At 47.1% G+C, this 18,251-nt stretch overlaps 1 long non-coding RNA gene across 1 annotated transcript in view; it reads left to right on the top strand.

The window, feature by feature from the left end:
• Window positions 1-9,948: 9,948 nt before the first annotated feature.
• Window positions 9,949-18,251, top strand: part of LOC147576966 (uncharacterized) — a 68,017-nt gene continuing 59,714 nt past the window's right edge. The window contains exons 1-2 of the long non-coding RNA XR_015241348.1: window positions 9,949-10,039; window positions 12,552-12,642. This is a non-coding gene — a long non-coding RNA (uncharacterized LOC147576966). The remainder of the gene's footprint in view (window positions 10,040-12,551; window positions 12,643-18,251) is intronic.

Below are 18,251 nucleotides of genomic sequence, written 5' to 3' on the forward strand. Positions count from 1 at the left end.
GTCGGTGGCACTGGAGACATTTGGGGTGGGAGGGGAGTTCTAGAAGGAAGGGCTGAGGGGACAACAGAACCGATCGTGAGATTAAAGTCGTTCTGTGAGCTTACAAAAAATCAGGACCCAGAGTAGGGACCAGCTTCCCTGTGCCCTCAGCTAACAACGTCTCCCAAGGGAGAACGGGGCTGGGGTGACATGGTGTTTACTCTCTGGCCACAGACGCCCTTTAAGTGACCGGTATCCTATGGGTTCAGCTCTGTCAGCCCAGGCCCGGGAGGAGTCACCCTCCCACCCCACCCCTCCTCAGGATTACCTGTCTTTGCAGTACTGGGACCGGCTGGTGGGGGCTTTGCCCCTGTCTCCTGCCAGTGCAATCCCCCTGGGGGGCGGGGAGGGGGAGTTCCAGTAGGGTGACCTGTTATCTGGGTTTGTCTGGGACTGAGGGGTTTCCCGGGGCATAAGACTGTCAGTGCTAAAACTGGGCAAGTCACAGGCCAAGCAGGGCAAGTTGGTCACCCCAGAGGTCTCGCGGAGAGCAGAGGTTGGGTTTTATTGTTTTCAGAACCACTTTATTGAGATGTAGTTACATGCCATCCGTCGACCGTTTAAGGTGTATAATTCAGTGGTTTTGAATCCATTCACGGTTGTGGGACCAATATTACAATCAATTTTCGACCCACAACCCCAGACTTGGGCCACTATGAATCTACCTTCTGTTTCTTTAAATTTAAATGTGTCCATTCTAGACATTTCATATACATGGAACCATACAGCATGCATCCTTTGGGTCTGGCTTCTTTCACTTAGCGTCATGTTGTCATGTTCTCAAGGTTCGTTCATGTTGTAACATGTATCAATACTTCGCTCCTCTTTATTGCTGAATAACATTCCATCATGTGGATAGACCACCTCTATCTGTCTCTTCGTTGGTGGTTGGGCATTTGGGTTGTTTCTAGTGTTCAGTTATTAGGAATCAGCCGCTATGAACACCGACACGCAAACGTTTATGCGGACATGTGTTTTCATTTTCCTTCGGTAGATGTCTGGAAGCAGGATTGCTGGGTCTGTGTAATTATTTGCGGAATTGTCAGACTGTTTTCCAAAGCAGCGGCTCCCTCGTATACCCTCTCGGGGGTACATGAGGGTTCTGATTCTTCAACATCCTCACCAACGCTTATTATCTTTGTTATTATAGCCCTCCCACTGGGTGTGAAGAGTAGTCCATTGTTTTCATTTGTATTTCCCTGATAGCTAATAATGGGGTGCCGTGCTCTATTTCTGCTCATTTCCGAGCACTTGGCACATCAGCTGGGTTAAAACAGACTCTTAACACATGGTAGTTGAATTCTAAGTGCTCAAATTCCAGTACCATCAGACTCTCATTGCTAGGGGAGCTTGTATATATAGCCACAGTGGCTGGGGCAGGGGGGTGTGCGGTTCTTCAGTGGGTTTAAGAAAGCACCTAAGAAGCATCTATTGAGGGGCGCCTGGGTGGCTCAGTCCGGTAAGTGTCCAACTTCGGCTCAGGTCATGATCTCAACGTTCATGGGTTCAAGGCCCGTGTTGGGCTCTGTGCTGGACCACAGAGCCTGGAGCCTGCTTCGGATTCTGTGTCTCCCTCTCTCTCTCTCTGTCCCTCCCCTGCTCATGCTCTTTCTCTCTCTCTCTCTCTCTCTCTCAAAAATAAACATTAAAAAAATTTTTTTAAGTGTCTATTGAGGGTCAAGACAGAGATGAAGGGCCCTTCCTCAATGGTGTGGGACGCTGTTTGGTCATCCAGAGACAGTGCTTTGATGGCCAAATCAAAGGGTTCAAATCCCCCTGCTGAGGCCCCAGTCTGCAGCTGTGGGTGGGAAAAAACAGCCAAACAGTGAGTTTTGAGACTAGAGAGCCAGATTATGGAGGGCTTCGTGGGATACACGGCGGTCCTACAGGCAGGCCAGCCATGTGGGTACATTTGCATTTTAGAGCGAACACTCTGGCAGACCCGGAGGCAGCACAACACAGGAGGTTGTTGCAGGAATGCAGGTTATACGTGATGGAGGCTGAATAGAAGGTGAGAGAGGAGAGGGTCACCCCTGGGGTGGTGGGCACTTAGACATTCAACACTCTGAAGGTCATGGACCTCTGTGTAAATATGATAAGACCCAAAGAACTTTTCCCCAGGAATAAAGTGTGCAAAATTGAACATGCAATTTTCTTTTTTTAAATATATATATATATATATATATATATATATATATATATATATATATATATATATATGTATGTATGTATTTAAGTTTATTTATTTATTTTGAGAGAAAGCATGAGTCTAGGAGGGACAACAGAGAGACAGAGAGAGTGAGAAAGAATCCCAAGCATGCTTTGTGCTGTCAGTGCAGAGCCTCATGCAGGGCTCAGTCCCCTGGATTGTGAGATCATGACCTGAGCTGAAGTCAAGAGTCGGACGCTTAACTGACTGAGCCACCCAGGCGCCCGGAGCATGCGGCTTTCAAGGTGGCAAGAGCCCAAGTCTATGCTCAGCTTAGCTTTGCCCTGTCTTGCTGGTAGCTGTTGGCAAATCACTTTCCCTCTCTGAGCTTCGCTTTTCTTACCTGTAAATTACCCAGACTGGGCCAGATGGTCTGCCACGTCCTCTCCTCTCCTGAGGGTCTCTGAGTAGTCCTGGGGCATATTCCCTGTGGTGGTCAGGCCTGGACGACGGCTTCCCCCCGGGGAGGACTCAGGGATGTGAGGTGTGGGTGTGGGGGCGTGAGGGCTCCCTGACAGTGTAGGGAGACCAACTGGCAGGCTCTGTTTGCCTTGTGGCTTTTATTGAATGTCTGTGAAGAAAAAGAAATGCACAAAATACATTTCCCACCTTGTAAATAATGCATCCGACAGAGGTGGCTTGGAGAATTATCGCCTGCTGTCTGGCTTCATGTTTGTTTATAACTATCTGAAGAGTTAGAATTATTTCAGAACCCGCATCCAAGCATTTGGCTGAAAATTTTGGTTTGGTTTAGAGTCCTCATTCATAGCCCTCCCCAAGTAATTATTCTCAACATGCTTCCCTGGTTGTCCCTGCTCCACAAGCTGGGGCAAGATTCATTTCTGCCAAGGGCGACGTGGAATCCTAGGGAGGTCAAGAGGGAAGGTGGAGGCAGACTCTCTGGGTCCCAGCTTTTGTCTGAGACTAACCAGGGTGACCAAAAGTACATTAGGCAAAGCACTTTACTTTTTGGAGGTTTTACCCACTGCAAAATGTAAGAGCTGACCAGCTCTTTAGAAATCCTTTAGCACCCACATTTTATAATATAAGGGGGCTTTACTACCAGGTTGTCTTTACTGCTTAAAGACAGTGGTTCTCCAAACTGATCATCAGCCTGTGCAAGGCTGGCTGGGTAAGAATCATCTGGGAGCGTATGAAAAATACAAATTTCAGAGCTTTAGGACCAGACCAGAGAGATTCTAATTTAGGGGGTATGGGATGGGACGTGGGAAAATATAGCCTTTTTTAAATTCATTTACTAGTTAAAAAAAATATGTTAAGATTAAGACTATATGTGTGTGTGTGTGTGTGTGTGTGTGTGTGTGTGTGTGTTTCTCTCCCCCCACTAATTTTCTAAGGTGATTCTAATGTACATCCAGGTTTGGAAGCCACATCTTTAAGTAAACCTTACTGTATTTCAGTTTAATTTAATAAACATTTGTGAAGTATCTACCATGCGTGAGGTGTTTTGGTCAATAGGATGAAAAAGACACAATTTCTGCTTTCGTTCACATTCTGGTCATGGAGAAAGGCAGGTGGGAAGGGATCCTGCTCTAGTGTGAGAGATACCACAGTAAATCTGTACCAGATGCAGAGGAGGGGATGATCAAAGAGGGTTGGAAATGACAAGGCAGGAGACAGGGTTAGGGTGTGCTCAGATCCCGGCTTAGAAAGAGGACCCTACCTGGCCACAGAACTTGCTCTCTCTGTTTCGAAGCCTGGTTCCAGATGGCAGCCGATTTACCATTGCAACAAGGGCTCAAGACCAGTCATTGCAATGAGAGTCAGAAACGATGGAAGAGTCGCAAACAGGGTTTGGCACTCTTCTGTGAATTGTTGCTAACACGCTTTGCAGGGGTTAGGATTAGGTGATGTAAATGTCAAAAGTAGGAAGTAAAATTGTGATGATGTATTGATGATCTGTTTGTGTACTAGAAAACTCTATAGAATAAGTTGAAAAACTATGAAAAGTAATATGACATTTTAGCAGCTGAAAATACAATAAAAAAATGGATAGTGACAGCTAGCAGACCATTGTTGCCTGGTGATGGGCGGATGCATTGGGAGGGATTGGAAAAAGGCTTGAAGAAATTTGGGGACTAATAGATATGTTCATTATCTTAATTATGGCGATCGTTTCATGGGTGTATACATTATTCAAACATATTAAAGTCTCACCTTAAATATGTGCAGTTTATTGGATCTCAGTTATCTGTCAACAAAGTTGGAAAAACATGAAGTTCCTATATATTAGTAATAACCAGGTAAGAAATATAAAGGAAAATCCTGTTTCTTACAGCAACAAAGCCCGTAAAATATATGGAATAGCCATAACAAAAGAGTGAGGGTTTACATAAAGAAAAGTATAAAACTTTACTGAGAGTTTATTAAAAAAAAAAAAAAAAGTGGGGCACCTAGGTGGCTCACTCAGTTAAGCATCTGATTCTTGATTTCGGCTCAGGTCATGATCTCATGGTTAGTGAGTTCGAGCCCTGAGTTGGGCTCTGCCCTGTTAGTGCAGAGCTTGGGATTCTCTCTCCCTTTCTCTGTTCCTCTCCTGCTTGAGCTCTCTCTCTCTCTCTCTCTCTCTCTCTCTCAAAATAAATAAATAAATACACATTTTTAAAAATTTAAAGAAAGAAGAGAAAGAGGCACTCCTGCTGGCTTCAAGAAGAAGCAAGGTGCTATTCTGTAAGCTGCTGTGGGGGCCACATGCACAGAACCAGTGGGCCTGGAAGAGGATCGCAGCCTCAGAGGAGAATTGCAGCTCCATAGACACCATGATTTCGGCCTGTGAGACCCGAGCCAAGGACCCAGCTACGCTGTACCCCAGACTCCCAGTCCATGGCCCTGTGAGCTAACAAGTGTGTGTGGCTTTATGGCCACTGAGTTTGTGGAAGTTCACTGTGGTGGCACAGAATGTTCAGAGGATGGCCTCTGGAGGCATCCTGGGTTCAAACATCAGTTCTGCTGACCCCAAAGTAGTTACTTATGCCTCAGTTCACTCATCTGGAAAGTGGGGATAAATATATTACCTGCCTCATGGCTTAGTTGGTTGGAACTTTCCAACCTTGATCAGGTCACCTGCACCTGCCACAGACCCTCCTCCTGCCTAGACACTCAAGCCCGATATTTAAGTGACTTCTTACTCATTTATCAAGAGGAGTATAGCTGGCACAGAGTAAGTGCTCTCTCTATAACTGTTTGCCATTTTTATGCCTCTAAATTTAGATAGAAGAATAATCAGTTGAAAATGACCAAGGATAAAGAGTGTAAAATAAGGTTAATGAGTGGGCTGGCTCTATCAGATATTGAAAACGAGAACCCAAACCAAAACAACAACAACAACAAAAACCTTTTGAAGCTACAATAATTACATCAGCACAGTAATGGTTCAAGAATAGACCATTGTTCAATAGAATAGAATCGATAACCAGATACACACATGTATACACATATATCCATCCACTTAACACATATTTATTGAGCGGGTGTTGTTCTACACACTGGGGTATAGGAGTAAAACAAAAGAAAAACCAACAAAACAGATGAAGCCCTTGCTCTCTGGGATCTTTCACTTAATAGATGGAACCAGACAGTAAACACATATATGATGTTATGTGAGGGATAAACACTAGGAAGAAAACCAGTCAGGATAAGAGGAGGGGGAGAGATAGAGATGGGATGGGAGAGATAGATGGATGGGAGGCCCCTTGGCCAGTGAGTAAGAAGTCACTCAAACATGGGGCATGAGTGTCTGGTCAGAAGGAGACTGTGTGGCAGGTGCAGGTGACCTGTTCAAGGTTGGTATGTTCCAAGCAGAAGGAGGGAAGGAGGCTAATGGCAAAAATGAGGCCTCTCCCCCAAAAGCCTGTGTGAATTTTAAACCATGGTGTTGCCAGATAGAGTACAGAACAGCAGTTAAATTTTAATTTTAGAAACACAGTGAGGGGCGCCTGGGTGGCTCAGTCGGTTGGGCATCCGACTTCGGCTCAGGTCATGATCTCGAGGTCCGTGAGTTCGAGCCCTGCGTTGGGCTCTGTGCTGACTGCTCAGAGCCTGGAGCCTGTTTCAGATTCTGTGTCTCCCTCTCTCTCTGACCCTCCCCCGTTCATGCTCTGTCTCTCTCTGTCTCAAAAATCAATAAATGTTAAAAAAAAAAAAAAAAAAGAAACACAGTGAATAATTGTTTAATGTAAGCATGTCCTATGCTGTACTGGGGACATACTTATACTAAAACTTTATTCATTATGTCTCCAGTCCAATTTTAACTGAATGTCCTGATTTTTTGTTTGCTAAATTTGGCAGTCCTAATAGAAAAAAAAAATGGTCATGACATAATGTTATGTTTAAAAATCACTATAATGGGCACACCTGGGTGGCTCAGTCGGTTAAGTGTCCAACTTTGACTCAGGTTATGATCTCACGATTCTTGAGTTCAAGTCCCGCATCGGGTTCTGTGCTGATAGCTCAGAGCCTGGAGCCTGCTTCCAGATTCTGTGTCTCCCTCTCTCTCTGCCTCTCCCCCACTTGTGCTTGTGTGTGCCTCTCTCTCTGAAAAATAAATAAACATTAAAAAAAATTTTAAATCACTATGATGGACTGAATGTCTGTGTCTCCCTCCCCCCAAATTCATTTGTTGGAATCCTAACACCCAACATGATGCTATTAGGAGGTGGGGACTTTGAGATGATTGGGTTATGAGGGAGGAGCCCTCAGGAATGGAATTAGTGTCCTTGTTCCTCAGAGAGCTCTTTTTCCCCTCCTGCCATGTGCCAACACACCAGGAAGAGCAGGGAGCAGGTTCTCAGTGGACACTGAATCTCCCGGCACCTTGCTCTTGGATGTCCAGCCTCCAGAAGTGTGTTTGGGATGCCCACTCTATGGTATTTTTGTTATATCAGCCTAAATGGACTGAGAAAATCATGACACAAGATTAGGTTTACAGTACAATCTCAACCATAGTAAAAACAGATAGGAAATGTCTGGAAAAGAATACACTAAAAATGTTAATCCCATCGTTCCTTCATAATTGCTGAATAGATTACATTTTAATTTTTTTCTTCTTTGCAAGTTTCAGTAATTTCCACATGCTCTACATCTTGTCCTATTTGTTCAAATCAGTCTGAGGACATAGAAGAATGCCCTTGGTAGACACAGAATGAATAACTGTTGGTTGTTGAAGGACTGGACTTATTGTATATGTGTGAGTCTTATTTATTTATTTTTTTATTTTCTGGGAGAGAATGCCTCTGTGAGTGGGGGAGGGGGAGAGAGAGAGAAGGAGGGAGAGAGGAAGAGAGAGGGGGGAGAGAGGGAGAATCCTAAGCAGGCTCTACATCTAGCTTGGAGCCCCATGAGGGGCTCAATCCCACGACCCTGGGATCAAGAGTTGGACACTCAACCAACTGAGTCACCCAAGGGCCCTGTATGTGTGACTTTTAAGTCAGGAAATCTTCAGTTCAAGTGCAGGAAGCAGAGCTCCAGATGGGTTCACTGACTATGGGACCTAGAAAGGGGAGGGAGGAGAGAGTTTCAAGGGGGATCCCTGGGTGCTCACTGCCATGGTCATCCCGGGAGGGGGAGGCTGGACGATTCTCCAGGAGGCTTCCATGTGATGGGGTTCGGGGTGGGGGCAGGTTTGTGAGGTTTGGTTGGGGATGGTGCTATTCTGAGACCATGGACTGTAAGGGGCCTTGAGAGGCAGGAATAGGTGATTGAGGCCCCTCAGAAGTGAACGAAGCTCCCAAAAGCTGGGTGGGTCTCCTTCAGTTTGCAAGAGTCTGTTGAAGCTGCACGAGGGGCTCCGCCGTGGTTGAAGACAGGCTGAGCAAATTGTACTCTCCCACCCCGCTGCATTAAGTCTTTGGGGGAAATGGGCCACTCCCCTTCTTCCAAAAGGATGCTGGGTTGGTCCCCAAAAAGCATTTGGCTTGAACAGACTGACCTCCTAGCGGCCCGTAGTCTTACACGCACCAGAGATTTGGTGTGTCCTGTTTTAACATGCATCATGCTGCACCAGTCCATCCTCCTGTTGGGAACCACAAGCTTCCAGAATTCCAGACTGCAGTGTCTGTGTGTTCTGGCCATGGAAGAAAACATCACGAAAGGTCAAGAAGCAAGGCTGGGAGAGGAGGAGTGAAATGCTCACTCATGTCCCCTCTGCAGCTCTGTAGGAGAAAAGCCCCAGACGTTTATTGATCAGTTTGACAGTGTTGACAGGGCTTTTGTGTTCTGTTCATGTGGCTGTCTTCTGGTCTAGACTGCTCCTCATTCGGCCTCAAATCCCCGGCCAGTCCAGTGCCTGGCACCTAGCAGGCCAGGCCGTGTTTATCAATCCCAGTTGAACTCTCCAGTTCAGTCTGGCACCAGACAAATGGAAACAAAGCTTAAAAAGTCTACCTTTAAAAAGCAAAATCCGGGGCGCCTGGGTGGCTCAGTCGGTTAAGCATCCGACTTCGGCTCAGGTCATGATCTCACAGTTCGTGAGTTCGAGCCCCGCGTCAGGCTCTGTGCTGACAGCTCAGAGCCTGGAGCCTGCTTCACATTCTGTGTCTCCCTCTCTGTCCCTTCCCTGCTCATGCTGTGTCTCTCTCTGTCTCAAAAATAAACATTAAAAAAAAATTAAAAATAAATAAATAAATTAAATAAAAAGCAAAATCCTCTGCACTGCAGAACCAGCTAGCCCTAGTATCAGCAGTCCAGAAGCCTGGGTCCTTGGGGGTAAACTTATCGGCGGTTCCAGACAAAGACAGGGCTCAGGAGCCCCCGGGGCGCCAAATGCCTCTTTATGGGGAAGAAGGTCTGGTTGGTGGCTTAAATGGAAACTTCCCACGTTTCCATATACAGTTTGGCCTCGGCATCCCAGAGGCACATCTTTTCTGCAAAGAGGGACTGAAGTCAGCTCTAGGGTCTCCCAACTCAAAGACCTTCATTCTGGTCTATTCCTGTCTACTTTAGTGATGGCTCCCTGCCAGGAGAACCACGTGGGGAGCCCACGTGGACCTGGCCCATGTGGATCAGAGGAGGTCCACTATGGAAAAGCCACCGGCATTCGCGTCCCTCTGCCTTGCTCCGTTCATCACTAACCTGGGCCTGCTCCTATGTGTTTGTTCATTCAGCAAGTGTTTATCAAGCACACATTCTGAGCCAAGAACTCAGCTGGGCACTGGCCCACGGCAAAGAGGCAAGGTCCCTCTGGAGTTCACCTTGCCAGCCTGTCTGCCTCTTTGCCCTCACCTCACCTCCTGGCCCTGCCCCCCTTGTTTATCAGGAGCAACCACACTCTCCTTCTGACTGCTTTTCCAGCTCGCCAAGCTTGGGCCTATTTTAGGACTTTTGTGTTTGCTGTTCCTTCTCCCTAGGGCTTTACAAGACCAGCTGCTTCTGCTCACGCAGTTCCAAGGTACCTCTTTCCCTCCTTAGAGAAGTGCCCACGGCCACCCTTGGACACCCTTATTACTCTGAATCCACTTTATAATATTCATTTAGCACATATTGTTTGTTTCCTTCCTCCTGACATTGGCCCCAAGAGAGAAGGGGCCCTTTCTGCTTTGCTGATGGTTTCCCCTTCCTGTGTGGAACAGGGCTTGGCAAACAGTGGGTGCCCGGGGAAGTACTGACTGAACCAATCTCTGTGGCTGGGCTTTTGTGACCTCACTTGGCCTCTAGGGGTGCGCTGATCTCCCAGAGGGAGAAACATTTTATCCTCGGCGTGGCCTACATGGTTGATATGTTTGGAGAGAGAGATTATGAAGCAAAGATGAAAAACTCTACCTATTTCAAAAGTTGGTGAGTTAATCAGATATGTGTCTTGACTGACACCAATCCTGGTTGATCCTGCTTGGATGGGGTGTTAGGCTACCAGGCCCTGCTCACTGCAAGATCCACAGGGACTGCCGGGCTCTGTCAGAGCCAGCTGCCCAGCCCCCTTTCTGGATAAGGATGTGCTTCCTGGCCCTGGGCTGCCATGTGTACATCTGCGGCTGTCCTGGCCTCTCGGGTCGACCCAGGCTTTTGCTATGGGCATAGCAGCTTCACAGAAACAAGCCCTGGGCTCCCCGCTGTCCTGCCCTGAACAGCAGACATCTCCATTGCTTATTGTGGAGGAGTCTGTCACTCCAGTGCCTCTGTTCTCCCTGTCTACAGCATGTCTGCTCATTGGGTTGATACGGATCACTTTTCCTTCTTTTCATTTGGATGAAGTCTGACTTCTTTCCCTAAAAGTCTAAGCTAGTGCCTGGCCCAGTGGCACCAGTCTCATGGCCCTGAATGAAAGAAGTCCATTCCTTACATGGTTTTCAAAGCTCCTGAGAAAGTGGAGGTCTTTGGTCTTGTCTCTGGTGCACAGACAGCTATGGAATATCCTAAGGGCATGAGTGAGAGAGGCCAGCTTGTCTGCTGGGATTGACCCAGGCTCTCTGGTGCCCCCCTGCCATCACGAACAGTGAGCACACTTCTCTGGCCGGTCCACTTGGCTGCCAGCATCCTCGGGAAGCAGAGTATAAGCAAGCGGGTTAAACCTCGGTTAAAGCAGGTGCTGTAGTTTGATGGGCTGGGGCACCATGGGAGGCATCTAACCCCCACACCCTACTCCCTTCTTCCCTCTGTGAGCTGGGGATAGGGGAGGTGTGTTCATCTTTGTCCTTCCAAAATGTGGGGCATCCATGAGATCAAGAAAGAGACTTCCTGGGGCGCCTGGGTGGCTCAGTCGGTTAAGTGTCCAACTTTGGCTCAGGTCAGGATCTTGTGGTTTGTGAGTTGGAGCCCTGTGTCGGGTTCTGTGCTGACAGCTCAGAGCCTGGAGCCTGCTTCAGATTCTGTGTTTCCTTCTCTCTCTGCCCCTCCCCTGCTCACCCTCTGTCTCTCTCTGTCTCTCTCTGTCTCTCAATAATAAATAAGTGTGAAAGAAAGAAAGAAAGAAAGAAAGAAAGAAAGAAAGAAAGAAAGAAAAAGAAAGAAAGAAAGGAGACTTCCTCCTTTGGAAGAAACAATGTGTGCCTATTGGTATAGCTCTTGGCCAAACAGTGCCCACATGCATTGCCCGAAGAAGGGGCCCTGAGAGAATGACAGACTTACTCACTTCATTGGTTATTTATCATGATCAGGGCTCACATTCTAATTGCCCGCTCTCTCCCCTTAGACAGTGAGCACCCCACTTCCCCACCACATGCAGGTGAAAGGTTTGAGCCCCATCAGCATTCTCCTTGCAGTCCACTCTCCTAGATGTGCTGAGTATTTTATCTCACTCAGTTCTCATGAAGTCGCCCCCTGGGGTTGGTATTTTAAGCATCATTTTGCAGGGGAGAGTGTGGAGGTTCCAAGATGTCTGTAATAGGCATGAAAAGTGTCGGGCACCGAGAGAGGACCTAGAGGTCTTCCCAGAGGGCAGACACCTGTCTGCATTTTCATGGATGAGTTGAAGGTTGCTGAACAGACAAGAGACAAAAGTATTCCGAGGAGAGGGAAATGATCTCTCAAAAGCTTCAAGGGAAGAAACAACCACCTGTGCAAGGGAACCAGGGGACGGTTATAGCTGCAGGTTGGAGAAGTCAGGAAGGCTGTATGTACCAGGCTAGGACAGTGTCCTGGGGCAATGCTGAGTGTGTGTGTGTGTGTGTGTGTGTGTGTGTGTGTGTGTGTGTGACATGCACATCTGTGCCTGTGCATGTGTGTGTGCACGTGCGTGTAAAGGTGTTTACTCTGGGCAGAATCATTGATAGGTTCTGGATTTGACCACCCTTCTGATAAGAGGCAGGTGATGCAGGAAGGTGGGCCTGCTGGTGGATAGACCAGCTAGGAGGTCATCCCAACTGCCCAGTAATACTAACTGGTGTTTACTGAATGTTTAGCACTCTGCAAGTATCATCTCAGATATCTTGCAACAACCCTTGAGGTGGGTATTAGTATTATCCCCTCATGTTGCCTACAAGGAAGCCAAAATTTCAAACCATGGAAGAACTTGCCCAAGATCACATAGACTGGGATTTGAATATGGATCTCTCCGACCGGATTCCAAACCCTTGGCTGATAAGGGCTTACATTTGGGCAGGAATAGTGGGATTGAACATAGAGGAAAAGTCTGAGAATTATTTAGGAGTTAAAACTGGTGAATTTGGCAAGTGGAGGGATTCAGGGAATGAGTGAGGGGAGAAGCGAGGCGGAGAGCTCAGGTGAACTCTGGAGAGTGAAGAAAGGAAAGATTTTGTGGAAACGATAGTGGTTTTGTGACCACGATTCAGCTGGTGTGATGGAGCTGGATCCTTAGCAATACAAAGATTGGCCCTCTGTGTTTCCTTCACAGCTGACCTGCCATCCATCTGTGCTCTCCCAGGACAGTGAAAAAAAGGTTGACTGGAATCGATCCAGAAGAGTGCCCTGCCTGAGGCTTCCAGGTTGGTACTGACTCAGCTAATCTGCTGTCTCTATACACGGTTGTCCCATCAGTTACTAAGCCCCATCTCCAGGTTGGTACCAAGGCGGTTAATCTGCTGTCTCTGCACATGGTGGTCTCGTCAGTTATTAAGCCCCTGACGGCATTGTTATCACATCCCACTTCTCCATCTGGAATCGTGAAACCAGAGATACTGCTCTTTTCTGCTCTTCATCTATCAACTCTATCAGAAAAGGAAACAAGAGATGTCAGGTGCAGCAGGTTCTTGACGGACCCATGCTGGAGACCATGGCAGCTCTTCCCGAAGGCTTGAAAGCTCCCTGTTCAATAAGCAGATCTGGAATTTATCCTGGGTTGGACTCAGGCACACCTTCTGTCCCTTTAGGAAGATTAAGGCATTTGCTTGTTTCTTGCCCCTTACAACAACATTCAACAAATTTTAATTGAGGGCTTGCTATGTAACAAGCATGACTTTTGTCCCTTTCCTTATACTAGGGGACTCTTAGAGGGTTCCCAACAGCACGGGAGCACTCTGCATGTCATCCTCCACCCATTGAATATAATTCTTCTGGGTCAACAGGTATAACTTCATTTCAACAATCTGCATGCTTTGTGGATTGGTAAATTCTCCTTATTGATGTTCATTCTAGATGTTCTTTTTTTTTTTAATGTTTATTTATTTTTGAGAGTGAGAGAGACAGAGCGTGAGCAGGGGAGGAGCAGGTAGAGAGGGAGACACAGAATCCGAAGCAGGCTCCAGGCTCTGAGCTGTCAGCACAGAGCCTGGCGCGGGGCTCGAACTCACGAACCGAGAGATCACGACCTGAGCCAAAGTCGGACGCTCAACTGACTGAGCCACCGGGCACCCCTAGATGTCCTAATCTGAAGATTTTGGTCCACAATAGGAAGATGGAGGCAATGCAGGAGCTTAAGAGGGCTGCTTTTGTTCATGTTAAACCACTAGTGCTAGGAGGATAGGAGGGACCAGACAGCAGATACTTTTTGAGAAAGTTCTAGGTTTTGTTTGTTTGTTTGTTTGCTTTGAATGCGTCATTCCATGTAATCCTCACAACACACCTGCAGTGTAAGAACTACTAGTCCCATCTTATGGACGGGGAAACTGAGGTTTGGAGAGGTTAGGGAAATCACCCATGGTCGTACACCCAGCCCTTGAGAGGTGGATCTGGCCCTTCTGTTCTCATTGCTCTGACTCTCCTCAGGAAGGTGCTTTATGTCACCGTCCTTGGCTCATTCCGGCCTCAGCCTTGCTAACATGATACTTAAAGGTTTGTGTCACTCCTTTGTAGTCATCCCGTGCAACCACGTTTCTCCCACATCGGAGTTATTTGCAATTGGATTGTCGGAATTTCAGTTTTGAAAGTCATCTCTCCAGAGCTGTCTTCCCGCATAAAGTCATGGGACCAGCCTCTTTCCTGCAGAGGTTTTTGTAATCTGCCTTCGTAATGTCCGAGGTACACATGAGACCATGCCCAGCTTCTCCCCCTCGAATAGCGTGACCTGTGAGATGACCTGGCTACTATTCCTCAGGAGTTTTTTTCCCTTGTTCTTTCACCAAGCAATTCACCCTCGTTGGAGCAGAATTAGGTTCCAAATAGATGTTGTGCTCTGTCCCCAACCTCTGCTTTCCTAGAGGTTACATTGCTGAGGCAAGCCACGAATGTATTGAATGTCGCTGCTTTTTCCCTCAGTGATAGGTCCTGCAATGAAAAGTAGTTGTCAATAAGATTGATTAGGCAATTTAGACTGGGAAATATTTCCGTGGGTTTTATTTTTGTTAGGAATTTGGATTTGTCTCTGTGACAGCTTGCGAGGGACTTAACTTGGATCTCCACCTGAGTGTGTTTATCTAATACGAAACCGTAAGGCTCTGAGAAGAATTAGACTGCCGTGTGTGTGCAATTTTACGTGACGCAGCATTAGGAGACTTTGTATGAGGTAGACAATATGGAGGAGTGGTTAAGACCATTTGTTTTTAGAGACAAACACGTGGATTCCAGTGTTTTCTCAACATTTCATTAGCTCTGAGATTTGGATAGACTCCTATCATCTTTACGCTGTATTTTTTCTCACCTGTAAAGAGGTTGGTGATACAGGTGGTGATATGGGCATATGGGCCTCTCATAGCGCATCCGGGGACTAAAGGGAATAATGTAGGTAAACGCTTAACGCAGTGCGTGGCACATGGTAACATAATTAACTTGGGATACTATTATTATGAACAACGGCATCTGTTCTAATGGGGAACTGTTTCTGTTGCATCTGTGTGTGTGAATCTGAGTATGAAAATCTGAGTACATCCTTCTGGGATATTTTAGTCTCACTGCTAGTGTTTAGCACAGACATTCATAGGTATCCCATAGTGTGCCCTGAGGGCAGGGTGGGGCTGAAGAGTGGAATCCTTCTACATCAAGCATCAGAAGAGCAGGGAGCATCTAAATTGGAGAGGAGCGGTGGCCTCGAAAATGTTGGGTCAGAGCATGAGCGTCCCTCAGAGATGAGAAGGGTCTCAGCAGGTAGGAAGGTGGAGGGAGAGTTCTTGTGCGTTTTCTACAAAGCACAGGACGGAGATCAAGAGGTGAAGGTAGTTTTCTTTCAGAGACAGAGAGAGAGGGAGGTGGAGATCTGACATGCCAGGTTGCACTGGGCTTTGGGAGGGGGCTCCTCCCCAGGGAAGTGCTCCTGGCTGGCTTGCCAGGAGGTCAAACCAAAAATCTCCCAGGACTCATTTCCCTATCCGGGTTTCAGTGGAAAGAGCAGTGGCCTGCAGAAACTCCAACTTTGATTTCCAGGCAGTACAACATTTGTTTTTAGAAAAAGAAAAAAAAAAAAACAAAACAAAAACCAGCCCGCTCAGAGGTGACAAGGGTGACAGAGCTACAATTATCACCTGCTCCTCAGCACCTAGTGTATCGTGGGAAAGGGACTGACAGCTCTGAACTCTCTTTGTGTGGGGAGCTGAAGCCCCCAACCTCTGCTGAGAACATTTGACACAGACAGACAGCTGGGGCCGACGAGGGGGTGGGGTGGGGGTGGAGGGGGCTGTCACCTCCTCCCTTTGTCTTTATGCTGTGGGAGTGGGCTGAGAGGTCTTCCACGTATTTCCATTCTTGGGGGGATTTTTGTAATACTCAGCTCGGCGTCGCTTTAGAGTCTTCTCAGGGTGTCAGACCTTACACACGAGAAAAGGAGAGAGCAACGGTGTTGAGAGGAGCTGACCTCGGAGAGGGGGCAGGATGGAGGAGTGACCTCCAGAGGGCGCCAGAGTGATTCTATGTTAAGGAGCTGCTGTAGGCGACCTTTGTTACTGGCGTAAGGAGGAAGGGCTTTTGGCACAAAGATCCAGGATAAAACCTGATTCTACCTGAAACTAATATAAAACTCTAAGTTAACAGTACTTGAATTTAAAAAATAATAAGTCATATATATGATATATATATTTTATATATTATATATATGATATTTTATATGATATGTATATTTTATATATGATATATATGATATATATATTATATATACATATATATACATACATACATATATATATTATATATACATATATATACATACATATATATATATATATATATATATATATATATATATATATATGATATTTTACTTGAATTTAAAAAATGAATATATACCCAAACTAGGGAGTAGTGTTTGGGGAGGACTTCCAGCTCATCAGAATAACGTTTGTCGTTTGGCCTCCTTCTGCAATTAGTGCTCTTCTCCACTGCCCTGTAGTGCTGGGGCAGGGAGAAGAGGCTCAGAGGCTTGTAGCTGGGAAAATGTGCAAACTCCCGGGGAGAAGGCTTCCTGGCTGTTTCTCACCACCACCACCAGGAAATGAAATGCTCCAGGCGTTCTCTGCAGTTCAGCTGTTTGGCCTCTAGAGGGGCGCCCTAGAGCCACTAGTGTTCGGTTCCACTACCCACCCACTAGCCAGGGGGGACGGGTTCACTAGAGCAGCCTCAACCACCGCCACCCCCAATGTCCACCGGCACTTCCGGTGACCACCCACCCTGGCTGCCCCATGGTCCTTTTGGTACTCATCTTGTAATTGGTGTTGTAGCCTCTTGCTCCTCAAAGAGTGCACTCTGTATCCTCAGCATCCTGTCATCCGAGTGCTTGTTAGAAATGCAAGATCTCAGTCCTCCTCCCTCAGCAGACATACTGAGTTAGAATCTGCATTTTGGGGGTTGAGTGTCAGACTCTGGATTTCAGCTTAGGTCATGATCCCAGGGTCGTGGGACGGAGCCCCCCATCAGATTCCAGCGTCTGTGCTGAGTATGAGTAAGATTCTCTCTCTCCCTGGGGCATCTGGGTGGCTCAGTCGGTTAAGTGTCTGACTTCAGCTCAGGTTATGATCTCATAGTTTCTGGGTTCGAGCCCCATGCCGGGCTGTGTGCTGACACCTAGGAGCCTGGAGCCTGCTCGGGATTCTGTGTCTCCCTCTCTCTCTCCCCTCCTCTACTCATGCTCTCTCTCTCTCTCTCTCTCTCTCTCTGTCTCTCTCAAAAATAAATAACATTAAAAAAAAGAATCACTCTCTCATTCTGTCTCTCTCCCTGTGTCCCTCTCCCCCACTCACACGCTCTCTCCTCTCTCAAATTAAAAAAAAAAAAAAGGATCTGCACTTTAACAAGATCCCCGGGAAATATGTATGCACATTCAAGTCTGAGAAACATAGCCCTGCTCCCCTATGGGCTCTCATGATAAGGGTGACTCTCAGGATAACTTCTGGCTTCTCAGCACCCGGGGCAGAGAACATGGCACAGAGAAATGGTCACAGGCATCTTGGCCAGAAGTCAGAGCCGAGTAGCACCCCTGAGATTTTGCATTTCCAATAAGCACTCAGATGACAGGATACCGCTGATCCAGGGAGCCCTCCTTGAGGAGCAAGAAGCTACAGCCCCAGTTATAGGATGAGTACAAAAAAACCTACGAGCCCTGAGTGTGTGCCAGGCATGTTTAGGCATCCTCTGATCTCAGCCTGTACTCTCTCCACAAGGGAGGGTGCTAGTCCCCATATACGAAGGAGCAAATTGAGGATCAGAGAGGCTTGGAACTAGCTCATGTCTCCTGAGCTAGCAAAGAGGCCAGATGGATGAGGAGAGAAGGGAGTTCCAGCCCAGAAACAGCCTGCACAGAAGCACAGAGGTGGGAGACTGGATCATCATTGGCATCAGGGTTAAGAAGCCCTATATGCATATGCATAATGTGTTCATTCATTCAGCCCAAGCTACTTACTGAGTACCACTGTGTGCCATGCTGTGTGCTGGGCAAAGTAGTTACCACGTGGAGTAGGGCAGATACAATCTCTGCTCTGGAGGAGCTTTCTACTGGGGGAGAGTCACTACAAACAATTTGATTACAATTGAGGTAAGAACCACAAAGCATCAAAAGGGAATCTAGCTTCATCTTGGAGGAGAGGATGCTGTGTATAAACCCACAGGAGACATCCCTTCATTTAGGGCCCCCTGCTTTTCAGAGCTCCTAGATCTGCTGTTTTCTTTCTGGGTTGGTGGCTCATCTCCTTCTGCCCATAAGCTGAAATCCTGGCCCACAGGGATGCTGGACAAAGGG

This window comes from Puma concolor, chromosome D1 (genome assembly GCF_028749965.1).
Source record: "Puma concolor isolate L17-30 chromosome D1, mPumCon1.1.hap2, whole genome shotgun sequence".
Classification (NCBI taxonomy): domain Eukaryota; kingdom Metazoa; phylum Chordata; class Mammalia; order Carnivora; family Felidae; genus Puma; species Puma concolor.